The sequence below is a fragment of the Haliotis rubra genome, unplaced genomic scaffold, assembly GCF_003918875.1.
Source record: "Haliotis rubra isolate DU_JTF1 unplaced genomic scaffold, ASM391887v1 Scf414, whole genome shotgun sequence".
Classification (NCBI taxonomy): domain Eukaryota; kingdom Metazoa; phylum Mollusca; class Gastropoda; order Lepetellida; family Haliotidae; genus Haliotis; species Haliotis rubra.
Window position 1 is genome coordinate 1 of NW_025767096.1, and position 6,727 is coordinate 6,727.

The window sequence follows — 6,727 nt, forward strand, 5'->3', positions numbered from 1 at the left end:
CTTTGCACAGACGGCTGAATATAAAACATAGCCTTGATTAGTGAAGTATCATAAGTTTGTGTCAAAGTTACAGAAATTAAATATACTACTCATAAGAAGTTAAAGCACCCAAGACAGAAGTTGAAGAACACCCCATAGAAACATACTATATTTATGTATCGTTTCCTATTGAAGGAATAACATGGGTTTCTACAGCATAACTTACACTACTCCAATTGGAGCCCATTTCAAGAAAGAAAATACCTGTATTGTCAACTATTTGTTAGATGGCGACAATGTTGATTTACTAGGGAATTACCGCTGCAGAAGCTGGGACATTGTCAATGAGGAGCCAGTCTCCATTCTGTAGAGCCTTCACCAGCAGAACTGTCCACCCACTCAAACGTGCCGCCACTGCCGGCGTTACTCATCCTCTCACTCTCCACCACCCCACGGAGGTGGATCGGGCCACGTGACTGGAGATTCTCTAGACCACCTGCACATGAAGCATACACAGTGTCCTGACCATAACAAAGGTGAATAGTGTCCATTTTTATAACACTAGTGGGTAGCACCCATGTCATAAAAACAAATGGATATTGTCCTCAGGCTATAACACTAGTGGATAGTGCCCATGTTATAACAATAGTATGGATATTGCCCGTTCAGGTAGTAAGACCAGTAGATGGTACATTTTATAACACTGATGGATAGTGACCATGCTATAACAATAGTGGATATTGCCCAGGTTATAAGACCAGTGGATAGAGCATATTTTATAACACCGGTTGGATAGTGACCATGCTATAATAATGAAGTGGATGTGTCTGTGTTATAAGAACAGTGGATAGAGCACATATTTTATAACACCGGTGGATAGTGCCCCGTTGTAACAATAGTGGATATTGCCCAGGTTATAAGAACAGTGGATAGAGCATATTTTCATAACTTGCTTGTGGATGGTGACCATGCTATAAACAATAGTGGATATTGCCCAGGTTATAAGAACAGTGGATAGAGCATATTTTATAAATACACCGGTGGATAAGTGACCATGCTATAACAATAGTGGATATTGCCCAGGTTATAAGAACAGTGGATAGAGCATATTTTATAACAACTTGTGAGCAGTAACCCTGTTATAAACAATAGTGGATATTGCCCAGGTTATAAGAACAGGTGGATAGAGCATACGGCATAACACTGGTGGATAGTGCACTATGCGAGAACAATAGTGGATATTGCCCAGGTTATAAGAACAGCGGATAGAGCATGCTTTATAACACTTGTGGATAGTGCCCCTGTTATAACAATAGTATACGTCTGTGGGTTATAAGAACAGTGGATAGGAAGCATATTTTATAACACTTTGGTGGATAGTGACCATGCTATAACAATAGAGGATATTGCCCAGGTTATAAGAACGGTCGGATGCAGTATACTTTACAACACTGGTGACTTTTTATTACACTAGTGGATAGTAAGTTCAGGAAAACACATGTGATAGTACCCTGGATTTGTAACTTACTAGATGATAGTGTCCAGGAAAACACATGTGATAGTACCCTGGTTGTAACACTGGTGGATAGTGTCCAGGTTATAAGACCAATGGATAGAGCATATTTTATAATACTGGTGACTTCTTTATTACACTAGTGGATAGTGTTCAGGAAAACACATGTGATGGTACCCTGGTTGTAACACTAGTGGATAGTGTCCAGGAAAACACATGTGATAGTACCCTGGTTGTAACACTAGTGGATAGTGTTCAGGAAAACACATGTGATAGTACCCTGGTTGTAACACTAGTGGATAGTGTCCAGGTTATAAGACCAGTGGGTAGTGTCAAGGTACAGCACTAGTGGATAGTGACCCAGGTTATAACACAAGTGGGGAGTTTTAAGGGGCAATAACACTAGTGATGGTACCCAGCATATAACACCAGTGATGGGTAGCTTATGGTACCCAGCATATAACAGTAGTGATGGTACCCAGCATATAACAGTAGTGATGGTACCCAGCATATAACACTAGTGATGGTACCCAGCATATAACACTAGTGATGGTACCCAGCATATAACACTAGTGATGGTACCCAGCATATAACACTAGTGATGGTACCCAGCATATAACACTAGTGATGGTACCCAGCATATAACACTAGTGATGGTACCCAGCATATAACACTAGTGATGGTACCCAGCATATAACACTAACGGACAGAATAAAACATTACTTAGAACAAAAAAGATAAACAAGTCAATTTTCAAAGTCAAAGTAACGATTACCAAGTGTCATGATGACCTCCCCAACATCCAAGCATTAATCTGAAGACATGGCTGAGTGAATTGGTGAAACTTTGGCTGACTCCACAGTTAAACCTTTAAATCTTGCAGTGATTCCCAGATTTAACCGTCTGACAGACTAAAGCTCCAAACCAACTCCCACAAAGGAACACAATCAGACATTCAGGCTGGGGAGAGATTCCTGTCAAGTCTACTTTCTTTAACATCTGCAAAATACCGGGTTTGAAAATGTAAAAGTTTGATGTCGAGGAGTTCTCCAAAGTCATAATGCTGGGGAGTAATATTCCCGGGACCCACCTTGCATCAGTTTGTTCTGGTCGTGGATCTTGTGAAGTAGCATCAACACTGAGCAGATGGCCTTCACCTTGGTCTTCAAACACTCATATTCTTCAACAGTGGAAACCACATGACCTGATCCTGAATAGGAGAGAAGGAAAGTCACAATACTGAAAGTCATTTCGCCAAGTTGCTATAGATTCAAAATAATAAATAACACTTTTATGATGATAAGCTTCCTGAATATTAACATATTTACTGAAGGAAGTCTCCTTATAATTCTCAATGAACACCCAGTCCATTCATCTTACTAATAAACTGTAGTACCAAGAAAACAAGAAGATCCATGATGCTATATTCCTGAAAGAAAGTGATTTCTCAAGTGATGAAATTAATCTCTTGTTATATTAACTGGTTTCTGGTTGTTTATGCTCTTCATAGTCTTGGGATGCATTAAGTCAATTCAAGATGATGTATGTTTAGATGGCATATAGGGGTGGTGGGGTAGCCTTGTGGTTAAGGTGTTTGCTTGTCATGCCGAAGACCCAGGTTTGATGCCCCACATTGGCAGAATATGTGCAGCCCATTTCTGGTGTCCCCAAACCGTGATATTCCTGGAATATTGCTAAAAGCGGCATAAAACTAAACTCACTCACTCACTCACTGAGATTACATATGTACTGGATTTCCCTACTTTTGTAAAGACAAATACCTATCTGACTTTCTGGAAGTTATATTTTACGATGTGACCTTATTATAATGGGACAGTCTTGTGGTTAACATTTGCCTCTTATGCTGAAGGTCCAGGTTTGACCCCATCTGGACCATACAAACCTGTGATTGATATCAACTGCAATCATCTACACCCCTGAGGTATAATAACAAACAATCAACTCCGTGAGCAATATTCCCCACCTTATTTCATCATCTTGTCTGACAAACAATGGTTGCTTGGGATTAATTTTAACCAATAATCCCTGCAATTCAGTCCTACCACCCATGGTGTCGTTGTAAATAGTGCTACGACTGTCTTCAGATTATTATAGATATGTGAGTCACGATCACCTTACGTCTGATATTGCTTTGTAAACCCAGGGTTTGTTTGTTTGTTGTGAAGCACCACGCTCCAGCAATATTCCACCAATATGGTGGTGTACACCTAGGGTTGGTTTGTTTGTTGTTAAATACCACACTCCAGCAATATTCCACCAATATGGCGGCATACACCCAGGTAACCATTTCAGACGATGCCAGTGAATCTCTTGATGGGACATGGATTGGTCCACAGCGGCATGTTTCCTGTCAGTGTTATACATCTAGTGATGGCAGGATTGATCTGTACAGTCAGAGCCCATCCTTGTCTCTGTGATCGTACACTGGAACCTGCAGGTCTGTTTACTTCCCACGGGTAAACGCCATCATATCACACAGGATGTGAAGATCACAATACTGATTGTCACATGTGTTTTATTTGTGTCTCTCACATGATGAAAGAAAATTTTGGAAAAAATAATACATTTACTTAGTGTATAACAATTTCATGACTCATCTATTTTAGTATTAACATATCATCCATGACCCATCCCACAAAATCAAACAGAAGGTGGGGGTCAAATCTATGGAGAGAGCAGGGTTTTTCTTTTGTCTTTAAAGCTGGAAACAGATGAAAGTGTATGTCAGAGAAAGTAGGTGAGTGAGAGTGAGATGGAGGAGGAGGAGGAGGAGGAAGGAGGAGAGAGAGTGAAAGTGAGAGGAGGAAGGAGAGGAGAGGAAAGGAACGGAGAAGGAGTGAGGAGTGAAAGAGTGAGAGAGAGAGGAAAGAGAGTGAGAGGAAAGTGAAAGTGAGAGAGTGAAAGGAGGAGGAGAGGAAAGGAGAGGAAAGTGAGAAGAGGAAGTGACATGAAAAGAACGGAGGGAAAGGAGGAAAGTGAGGAGAGAGCAGTCCAAGGACAGTGAGCAGGAAAGTGAGACAGAGGAAAGTGAAAGTGAGAGGACAGTGAGAGTGAGCAGTGAAAGTGAGGAAAGTGAAGGAGCGAGAGAGTTGAAAGTGAAAGGAAAGTGAGCAAGGATAGGAGCTGAGAGAGTCCAAGAGTGAGAGTGGAAAGGAGAGGAGAGTGAGAGTGAAAGGAGAGGAGAGGAAAGGAGTGAAAGCAGAGGAGAGCAAGTGAGTGAGGAGGAGGAAAGGAAAGGAAGGAAAGGAAGTGAGGAAGGAGGTGAGAGGAGGAAAGGAAAGGAGAGTGAAAGTGAAGAGTAAAGAGTGGAAAGAGAGGAAAGGTGGAGAGTAAGGAGGAGGACAGAGTGAACTGAGGAGGAGGAGAGGAAAGGAGGAGAAAGGAATGGAAGAGAGGAGAGGAAGGTGAAAGGAGAGCTGGAAAGGAGGAAGTGGAGGAAAGGAAGGAAAAGGAAAGCAGATGAGGAGAGAAGGAAAGGAGAGTGAGTGAGAGAGAGGAAAGATGGAGAGTGAAAGCAAAGGAGAGTGGAAAGGAAAGAAGGAGAGGAGAGTGAAAGGAAGAGTGGAAAATGAGAAAGGACAGTGAGAGGATAGTGAGGATAAGAGGAAGGTGAGAGGAAAGGAAAGTGAGGAAAGAGAGAGTGAGACAGAGAGGACAGTGGATGGAGGACAAAGGAAAGAGTGAAAGGAGGAGAGAGAGAGAGGGAGAGGAGAGTGAAGTGAAAAATGGATGGAGAGAAAGAGGAGCGAGAGCGAAAGCTACAGCTTATGGAGAGAGAGAGAGAGAGTGAGCGGAGAGTGAGCGGAGAGTGAGAAAGAGAGTGAGAGTGAGAGTGAGTGTGAAAGTGAGAGTGTGAGAGAGAGACCAGAAATGGACTTCCACATCTTACCTATGTTAGGAAAAGAACTAGGGCCTTGAGGCATGACAAACCAACACTTTATCCACTAAACTACCCAATAGCTTGTAACGAACATCATTAAAGAAGAACATTAACATTAAAGTTTTTCATTGTGTTAAAGTTGACATTGTGCTGAGGTTGACAAGGTGTTCTTGTCTAATCATACTAGTGACCCTTGGTTTAATTAATAAAAAGCATGGTGTTTTTTTCAACCCTTAACGAGATTCAAATACATATCTGGAGACAATCAACATATGACAAAGTCTAATTTCCTTCAGCAAATTTTTATACTCTGTGACCTTCTACTTTGTCAACTTCACATGGAACAGATAGTGACACTGAGAGCTTTCTGCGGTAATTGGACCAGCTTTCATGCATCAAGCAGTTCAGATGAGATCAAGTAAAAAACTTAAACACTCTTCTGTCAAGAATGTCTTGCAAAGAGATGTCAACTAAGCTGGGCCTGCAGTCCACAAGTTCAATAACAGCTGTGTCAAATTATATCAGATTTTTATAAGTGAGTGAGTTTGTTACATTGTCATCAGTTAAAGCTGTAGATAATTACCAGAGTCCCCATCAAAAACAACATGGCCAGCTGAATACACTGTTAGTACAGCTTCCCCACATGGGTACAATGTGTGAAGCCCATTTCTGGTGTCCCCCGCCGTGATATTGCTGGAATATTACTAAAAGCGGCGTAAAACTAAACTCAGTCAGTCAGTCAGTTAGTACAGCTATAGCGGCAAACCGGCTGACACAGTCAAAAGTGAATCACTAACTCACTCACTCATTCATTCATTCTCTCTGGATAGCAGGATAATCAAGCACTGACCATTGCCCAGATGAACAGAGAATCTCACCTGAGTGTTTTTTTATATCAAATATATCACAAGTTGACAAAGTTACAAATATCAGAGGCTTGCTGGGGGTGAGATTCTATTTATCATCAAAAATCACTTTTCATTAGTTTTCAATGAAAAATGTACATCGCTGAACATGGTACTGCCATTAGACTTCTGTAGAGCAGCCATGTCATAGTATTGTGATGTCACCAAGTCAATGACATCATAGCATAAGTAAGTCATGTAACTGGATGACCCTCTAGGCATTGTGTAATAAAATCTTACTGTCAAAACGATATCTCATTTGATTTCACACAAGCAATATCAGTTTGGCTAATAACATAATATGATCATAATAAAGTTATCATATCATCATCATCATCATTGAATCATACATGACCACAAGTGGAGCAGAAATGCTTCCATTGATAAATGAATATAACTTGTATCTAGAAGTCAAAACAATATGTTTAT